The sequence below is a fragment of the Mustela lutreola genome, chromosome 4, assembly GCF_030435805.1.
Source record: "Mustela lutreola isolate mMusLut2 chromosome 4, mMusLut2.pri, whole genome shotgun sequence".
NCBI classification, from domain to species: domain Eukaryota; kingdom Metazoa; phylum Chordata; class Mammalia; order Carnivora; family Mustelidae; genus Mustela; species Mustela lutreola.
Window position 1 is genome coordinate 191,183,709 of NC_081293.1, and position 9,781 is coordinate 191,193,489.

General features: G+C 42.4%; 1 pseudogene; it reads left to right on the forward strand.

The window, feature by feature from the left end:
• The first annotated feature begins 8,065 nt into the window (after positions 1-8,065).
• Positions 8,066-9,005, forward strand: LOC131830225 (taste receptor type 2 member 40-like; annotated as a pseudogene).
• Positions 9,006-9,781: the final 776 nt, after the last annotated feature.

The window sequence follows — 9,781 nt, forward strand, 5'->3', positions numbered from 1 at the left end:
TCTAAGTTTTGCTAGATGCTCCTATTTAAAAAGAAAGAACATGCCCGCCCACTAGTGGAAAAATTAAGTAATTGCCCAATTTTCCAAGGATTCCCAGGCTCCACCTTATGGCTGCTAAGCTTTAGAGCCACCATGTATCTGCCTACACAAGACACACTTTAAAGAGGTCACTGAAAACTCCAGGGTCTAAAGAAGCCAGGGACATAAAAGTCTATGGGTAAACATAGAAGAGGGAAGAAAAACACAACAAGTGCCAGGAGCATAATCAAACTTTATTTTTCTGAACTATGATTATGACCATAGCACATAGTGCATGCACGTATGATATTCATGATTGCAACATAAATTCAAAATTGGGGGGGGAAACATAAAACAAATATTTTACTTTTAACATTTTCTTTCACAACTTGTTAACTTTTGTTTTGGAACAAGAAATCTGAGGCTTTTTCTTTAGCCTGTCATGGTTAAATCTTGTACCAAGTTCAGTGCCAACGCAGAATTCATCCTTGACCGGTAGCCTCAACCAGGAGTGATATTTAGTCTTACTTCAAAAACTGAAAAGAGCTGTTCACAAACGTAGGCATTTCCTAATATTTTTTTTAACAATCGTTGCACAATTGTTCAGATAGTTGCAGGAGTTTGATGCTCTCGTGTCCCTGTGCTTACTGTCCCGTTCATGTATCTTACCGTGGATCACCTTCCACACTGCAGGTATGAAGAGATAACAGAGCACTGGGCAGGGGGAGGTCATCTTCACAGAGCTGGAACCAATAAGCTACTTGGCATGCCATCAGCCTTCAGCCTAACAGAATTCTCATCGCGGGGTTCAGACCATCAGTTACAGTGCTAGAACTAATTCTAGACCAGAAAAGAGGACCAAGTAACACTATGCCAGATAACTTTCTCATAATATTTTATAAGTACAGTGGATGCCTTTGCAGGGCATTCAAAGTGTTAGCCAATTATGGGATAACAATCTTCGCTGCTTAGCATAAGCAGAAATTTTATTTCTCAGTGAGGAAGACATGAGCTCATTTCAACAGTTTAACACCTCTCCTTAGCTTCTGTGCTGGCTCAGCCTCCCAACCTATGTGCAGTGAGCAGGCCGCTGTGTTAGGTGTCCGATTCATCCAACGCTGCTTGCGACGCTCCATGCCCCACGCCCCAGGGGAGATCCAGCTTACAGGTAGTAAGCTCTGTGTCTGTGATGGGTTCCACTTATAACTTCAAACAGAAAGCAATTCCTGCTGAATAACGCAAATGAGTAGAGGTAAAGTTGTGTCCTTGCATGACTTGCCAACGGAATTTAAGTTTTACTGCAAGTCCAATATTAGCACCATCTATCCCAGGAAGATCATCTATATTAAATTTTTTGAAAGTTTCCTCTGTTACAAAAATGAATTTCTTAATTACTTCCTAGTGTTGTGCCTGTCATGGACACACTGTGAAATATTTTCAGTCATAGAAAAATTCTTGAGCCCACAGTGAATAAATAGAGCTAATTATTACGTCTAAGTATTACTAAATATGTACCCTCATCAGCTGCAAAAGCAAATGTCACAATGTTTAAGACTTTTTTCACACAATTTTTCCTTTTAATTTCTCAGCCATATTTCTAGTACATTGAGCAACAGTGTTTCTGATTACACTTGTATTTGCACATGCTTATATCTTTTCAGGACCCACAGTTTCCATCACATTCAGAAGACACTCTTTTACAACTTGCACTCTGTGAAGAAGGTCATGTCCTGGCAGATTTTTCACTGAAATACATAACTGCATGTTTCATTAACGACCAAAACAAACCTTGTTGACTCTTCTGTCTCTGTGCAGCTCATTAGGATTTGATCACATCTTTTCCACATCCCTGGCCTTTGTGCTTATGGTGGTTTGCTTCATAATGGCACCGTAACGGCTCTTCTTGTACCTTACTTCCTTTGCCAAATAAGCACATAGGAGTGGTTTTCAGTTTATAAAGTAGAAACCTATGACTCTTTACATCTATGTTCTTTTTCCTCCTTTTCACAGAGATCTGAGAAATATTTGCTTTTCTAATACTTTACAGTAGAAGTGACTTTCACAAGGCAAAAACTCAGTTTTGCAAAATATTGTAACTGAAATTCAACCTCTGGATCTGATCTCCCTCTACCTGATGGAAGGACATGTCCTCAGTCTTATCCAGGAAGTCATTCAGTCACCTCTACAGCCATGCTGAGTGCAGGGTTCCTGTTGTCCCAGAATTGGCCTTAGAGACCATACCATAAACCATGTGGGTAAATACCCCATGCCCATAGTGGTTCTCAACTCTCCCCTGCTCCCACTGGAATTGCAATGGGGAGCTTCAGAGATGCCAACACTTAGCTTTTCTCCAGAACAATTACTCAGAATCTTCGAGGATGGGACATGGGTATGGATGTTTTTTAAAGCTTCACAGTGTTAGGGAACTCTGGTATATACACAAGGTTGAGAAGGCCAGATCTAAAACAGGCAGCCAACGGTGGGGCTAGATATTGACCTGCAAAGCTTATCAAGAGGTGGCAATGCCAGCCCTACTATAACCAGTGGTGGCCCGCCATCTAGAGCTAGACTTATCAAAGTAGGAGGGAAGGGTTACTGGAATAAATAAGGACTGACTCCAGTGCTGCCATGGAGCCCTCTAGGACTCCCACATGCTCCTCATGCTAGTACACAATGCTTGGCCCTCAGAGGTACACATGGCCAGATGGTGTCAGGACAGTAGTCGCAACCATGAGAGAATGCATTTAGCGCAGCAGCCAGTAAAATAAAGAGATAAAATAAATCTGTCCCCTCTCCCACAGCAGCACCCTAGAAGAAGAAGAGGAAGACTCAGGTGTCCCAGACCCATCCAGTCCCCCTCCGATCTGAGCAGATGGGGTCTCAGCTCAAACTGTGCTTGGGTAAAAGGGAGATGGTAAAGATTCAACCCACACATGAAACCAAACTGGATCAAATATTAATAACCCAAAAAGGCCAAAAAAGATGAAATCTGCCCAAGATGTCACTGTGGGTTGGGAAAGGGAGAGACAGCAGCACAGAGCAGGGTGCTATGATTGAAGGAAAGAATCTTGGTCAGGTTTTATCCTGCTCACTGAGTTCATGCCACCTTAGGAGCCAATTATACTTTAGTGTTTTCTCAGTCATACCAGGTTTAAACACTATGATTACAAGATTTTCTCAGGATTTCTCCTTCCTGTCCTCCAGGAGGTGATATCCATGTTCCACGATCATCAAACGGAAGTGGAGGGAGGTGGGGAATGGGGAGCCTCTTCCTTGGCCATTCCTTTGTCCTTGCACTGGCTTCATCTGAACCCAAGCTGGCAAAGCCTCCTGGCTAAGACCACCACACACCTCCTTAGAATCCACCAACTCCCTCGGCAAATTTCAAAACCCTTTGTGTGAACACAAGGAAGGTTTAGCGACTGTCTCGAGTATGCCTGGGGAGACTCAGGAGCAATCCTGCAGCCCCACTCTGTCTTTGCCACCCCATGCAGCCCCATGGTGTGCCCCACACAAGGCAGGATGTGGAGTCACTTTCATGGAGATGTTTCAACATACTCCAACTCATCCCTGCACTTATCACCCCTCCCCAACTGAGAAAGCTTCCTAGTTTGCATGGCAGTGCCTGAGAGAGAAGTTAGAGGAAATGATTTTCCTAATAACATATTCTTCCAAATATGATCTATGCTACAACAGCACCAAATTTTTTGAACCCAATAGCCAAGAATATGAAGCCTTTGGCCTTTGGTTCACCCAGAGAATTTCCCTAGAATAAAGGAGACTCCATTCTAGCTCCCTGAATGAGAAATGACCACAGACTAAAAAATGAATTGGCCCCACATCCCTATTAATATCACACCTGCTCACCAGACCCCACTGCTCTTGCATATTAAAATAGAGGAAAACATGAATGATCATCAACAGAAGATGGTACCAGAATAGCAGAAATCCATTATGTGCAAGAACTTTAGGAAGACATTATTTATAAAAACTTACATAAGTTGAAACAAAATACACAAAAAGATGAGTTTGCTGCATTGGAATTCGTGAAAGCTGCTGATAAATACTACTCTCAATTTTTTTTTTTAAGGACTTGTTTCTTTATTTTGGAGAGAGAGAGTGAGAGCAGGGGTAGGGGCAGAGGGAAAGGGAGAGAATCTCAAGCAGACTTCCCAATGAGCATGGAGGCCGACTTGGACTTGATCTCACAACCCTGAGATCATGACCTGAACAGAAATCAAAGAATCAAACACAGGGCACGTGGGTGGCTCAGATGGTTAAGCGTCTGTCTTCAACTCAGGTTATGATCTCCAGGTCTTGGGATCAAGCCCCATGTTGGGCTCCCAGCTCAGTGGGCAGTCTGCTTCTTCCTCTCCCTCTGTCTTTCCCCCTGCTTGTGCTCTCTCTCTCTCTGTGTGTGTGTCTCTGTCCCTGTATCTCTCTCAAATGAATAAATACAATCTTTTTAAAAAAAGAAAACAAGTGTCCAATGCTTAACCAACTGAGTCACCCAGGCACCCCAATATGACTCTCTCTATTAGTAGAAGTAACCGAAGTTGATTCTCACTGGATATGTAGAACTTGTCAAGGAATCTTGTTTCTTCTTTCTGGCTATTATGAGTAAAGCTGCTATGAACACTTGTACAAGGCTTTGTGTTGACATGAGCTTTAATATCTTTTAACATTTTTTTCATAATTTTGCAATATATTGCTTTTTCTGATGTTATTTTTACACAAACATGATTTAATAATAAAAGGAAAGTTTATAATAAAAATATATCTCTGACTTTAATTTGAAATAAAATTAATTTACGGAAGGAAAGGAATTTTCATCATCTCTACACCTCTATTATAGAGGTTGTAACAGCGTGGGTTGGTCCACCATGTTGGAAATCAACACGATGTCCAACTCTTGATTTCTACTCAGGTCCTGATCCTCAGGTTGTGAGATCGAGCCCTATGTTGGTTCTGCACTCAGTGGGAAGGAAGTCTGCTTGAGATTCTCTCTCTCTCTTCCCCTCCCTCTGCCTGCCCCACCCCCACTCATGCTCTTTCTTTTGCTAAAATAAATTTCTTTCTTTCTTTCTTTCTTTCTTTCTTTCTTTCTTTCTTTTTTTCTTTTTTTGGGTTATAACAGGGCCATCACACTGGCATGAAGCCTCAGAGTCAAAAGATACTAGGAGTGCAATTGCAGGGTCATAGGGAAGTTCTATTTTTAATTTCTTGAGGAATCTCCACACTGTCCTCCAAAGTGGCTGCACCAACTTGCATTCCCACCAACAGTGTAAGAGGGTTCCGCTTTCTCCACATCCCCTCCAACACATGTTTCCTGTCTGCTAATTTTGGCCATTCTAACTGGTGTAAGGTGATATCCCAATGTGGTTTTAGTTTGAATCTCCCTGAGGGCTAGTGATGATGAACATTTTTTCATGTCTCTGATAGCCATTTGTATGTCTTCATTGGAGAAGTGTCTGTTCATATCTTCTGCCCATTTTTTGATATGATTGTCTGTTTTGTGTGTGTTGAGTTTGAGGAGTTCATTATAGATACTGGATATCAACCTTTTGTCTGTACTGTCATTTGCAAATATCTTCTCCCATTCCATGGGTTGCCTCTTTGTTTTTTTGACTGTTTCCTTTGCTGTGCAGAAGCTTTTGATTTTGATGAAGTCCCAAAAGTTTATTTTCATTTTTGTTTCCTTTGCCTTTGGAGACATATCTTGAAAGAAGTTGCTGTGGCTGATATCAAAGAGATTACTGCCTATGTTCTCCTCTAGGATTCTGATGGATTCCTGTCTCATGGTGAGGTCTTTTACCCATTTTGAGTTTATCTTTGTGTACGGTGTAAGAGAATGGTCGAGTTTCATTCTTCCACATATAGCTGTCCAGTTTTCCCAGCACCATTTATTGAAGGGACTGTCTTTTTTACACTGTATATTTTTTCCTGTTTTGTCGAAGATTAATTGACCATAGAGTTGAACTTCCCTATGACTCTGCAATTGCAATCCTGGGTATTTACCCCAAAGATACAGATGTAGTAAAAAGAAGAGCCATCTGTACCCCAATGTTTATAGCAGCAATGGCCATGGTCACCAAACTGTGGAAAGAACCAAGATGCCCTTCAATAGACGAATGGATAAGGAAAATGTGGTCCATATACACTATGGAGTATTATGCCTCCATCAGAAAGGATGAATACCCAACATTTGTAGCAACATGGATGGGACTGGAAGAGATTATGCTGAGTGAAATAAGTCAAGCAGAGAGAGTCAATTATCATATGGTTTCACTTATTTGTGGAGCATAACAAATAGCATGAAGAACACGGGGAGTTAGAGAGGAGAAGGGAGTTGGGGGAAATTGGAAGGGGAGGTGAATCATGAGAGACTATGGACTCTGAAAGACAACCTGAGGGATTTGAAGTGGCAGGGGGGTGGGAGGTTGGGGTACCAGGTGGTGGGTATTATAGAAGGCACAAATTGCATGGAGCACTGGGTGTGGTGAAAAAAAAACTGAATACTGTTATGCTGAAAATAAATTTAAAAAAAAAAGATACTAGGAATTGGTGGATACTGTGACAAACTGAAAAGTACACATATACCTTTTTTAAATGTATAGCCATTGTTCCACTTCAACCAATTCACCACACAACCCCAAAATTGCCCAATCTTCTAATTTTTCAAGGACTAATTTTTTTGTGTGTGCATATATGCAATCTCCTAAATTTAAATGTTGACCAATAAGAAGTATTAAGCACTAATGCCGTCCAGGATTAGGCTGCACAAAATAAAACACAACCACAGGCCAGATTTGGCCCAAAATTCATTAGTGTCTAGCTAAGATTTCGGTTCTCACTCTGGTTATGAGCAATACGAACTACTTTTAGCTTTTTATTTTTTTTTTTTAAAGATTTTATTTATTTATTTGACAGACAGAGATCACAAGTAGGCAGAGAGGCAGACAGATAGAGAGGAAGTGAAGCAGGCCCCGTGCTGAGCAGAGAGCCCGCCGTGGGACTGGATCCCAGGACCCTGAGATCATGACCTGAGCTGAAGGCAGCGGCTTAACCCACTGAGCCACCCAGGCGCCCTACTTTTAGCTTTTTAAAAATACAACCTGCCTGGGCCCTATCTCAGATCCTACCTTACTAGATCTGTAATAAGTCCCAGGCATCTGCATATTGTTTGAAAATGCCAGGGTTCAGTGTGTTTCACAGTGTGAAGAAGTAAGGAATTAAATTTCAAGATAACAGTGTTTGGTCACATGTCCAAGTTCAGCACTGTGTTCAGAATACCCTGTCACTTTCCCAGGGTAATGCTACCTGTTCCAGCTTTCAAACACTGATGTGCATATCAGTAAATTATAATTGGTGATACACAGGCAAATAAACTGTAACAGGGCAGTTTTTCTCATCTCTAATTAACCCAAATAGCATCAAATTTTGGTTCTTCTTGTTCGGGTACATTATAATAGCTGAACTTTGTGAAGGAAACTTGATTCTAAGTAAAAATGTCCATATACAAGCTGATGGGAATTTCTTATTCGTAAACATGCTAGCTCTAGGATAAAAACAACTCCACAAATAAGAGAGAAAATAAAGGAAGCCGGAGAAGGCAGATCAAAGGAGCTGTTGCATTTTAAAGACAATTTAGCAGGTAACAGGTCTTGTGAGATGAGTACAAAGGCATGGGAACAGTTAAGATTCCTAATCTGGGACTCTTGCCTATAAGGTGAATATGGGCTTAAAGTTAATAAGGTAGAAAGATGCTGTGATAGGAATCTCTTCCAAATTTTTTTTCCAATGAGCCTCTGCAAGCCCGAGGCAAATGGGTCTTTATGAAAAATGGAGACGGCCAGTAACAAGATCCTTCCATCATTTGCATTTCAAGCCTCTGACTTGTAGTTAGTCATGCAGCAAGTAAATGAAGAAAAACTGGAAATAACCATTAACTGGAAGAAAAATTACAATAACACTGAGTGAGGGTCAGAAGTTTGCAGAACAGGTACCAGTCCTTGGTGTGGAAACCTGAAAGTGAGGGCCAAAGAGAATGGCCACGGTGAGCACAGATGCCACAGATAGAAACACATCCAGGTTTAAAATCATCCTCACCCTGGTGGTCTCTGGAATAGAGTGCATCACTGGCATCATTGGGAATGGCTTCATTACAGCTATCCACAGGGCCAAGTGGGCCAGAGGCAAAAGACTCCCTGTCAGTGACTGCATTCCGCTGATGCTCGGCTTTTCCAGGCTCTTGCTGCAGATCTGGATGATGCTGGAGAATACTTACAGTCTACTCTTCCTGGTCACTCATAACCAAACCACAGTGTTTATACCCTTCAAAGTCGTCGTCATGTTTCTGAGCTATTTCAACCTCCGGCTTGCTGCCTGGCTCAGCATCTTCTGTTGTCTTAGAATTGCAAACTTTGCTCACCCTTTGTTGGCTTCTGGGACTATCACCATTCATCTCCTTATGCTTCAGCTTTCCCTTCTCTATAGATACCTTCAAAGTGTATGGAAGTAGTTCTATTCCAGAGAGGAAATGGTAGTAGAAATGGTAGTAGTTCCATTTCCACTGAGAGGAAATACTTCTCTGAGACCAATATGGTTAACCTGGTTCTCTATAACCTGGGGATCTTCATTCCACTGATCATGTTCATCCTTTCAGCCACCCTGCTGATCCTCTCTCTCAAGACACATACTCTACACATGGAAAGCCATGCCACTGGCTCCAGGGACCCCAGCATGAAGGCTCACATGGGGGCCAACAAAGCTATCAGCTGCTTTCTCGTTCTCTACATTTTCAATGCAGTTGCTATTTATTTCCATGTCCAACATCTTCAACATCAACAGTTCCTGGAATATTTTGTGCAAAAAGCGTCATCATGGACGCTTCTCCAGCTGGCCACTCAGTGCTACTGATCTTGCGTAACCCTGAGCTGAGAAGAGCTTGGAAGAGGTTTCAGCACCATGTTCATCCTCACCTGTAAGAGCAGACTCTGTGACTGGAACCCAGAGAACCACAGGACCTGGTTCAACCAGTTCTGCCTCTCCCCACCTAGACCTCTCTCTTCACCCATCTCTACTGCCCTAATCTTGCTCTGACACTTCTCCTCAGGTTAACTGGGCCCTTTCATGAAAGGGACGCTGAATTTTTAACATGAGATTCTAAGAAAAAGTAGCTAAGCAACTCTAAGATGAATCTGTGAAATCTTCTCAATCTATGCTCACTCAAGTCCTGCCCTTAGCTCCTCCTTGCATCTCCTCCCCTGAGCCTGAAAGGAGAGGTTGGCCAGACATCTCCATTGGCCTGGGATGATCTCAGTTTGTGCCTGTTGTCACTGAGCACCCTTTCATTCTCAAGGATAGCTTGGTCTGGATGAAAAATTACATGGTCACCCTAGTTAAGGCACCCTAGTTAAGGCACAGTGAGGAAAAAGGAGAGCTAGTGATGAGTGTAGTATGCAATCCAAGAGGTAGAAGGGAAACTGGAATATAGGGAAAAGGGATTCTGGAAAGAAAGGCTGGCCAGAATTATCAAACGCCACAGAGACTTTAAAGAGAATGGAGGCTGGGGCGCCTGGGTGGCTCAGTGGGTTAAGGCCTCTGCTTTCAGCTCGGGTCATGATCCCAGGGTTCTGGGATCGAGCCCCACATCGGGCTCTCTGCTCGGCGGGGAGCCTGCTTCCTCCTCTCTCTCTGCCTGCCTCTCTGCCTACTTGTGATCTCTCTCTGTCGAATAAGTAAAATCTTAAAAAAAAAAAAA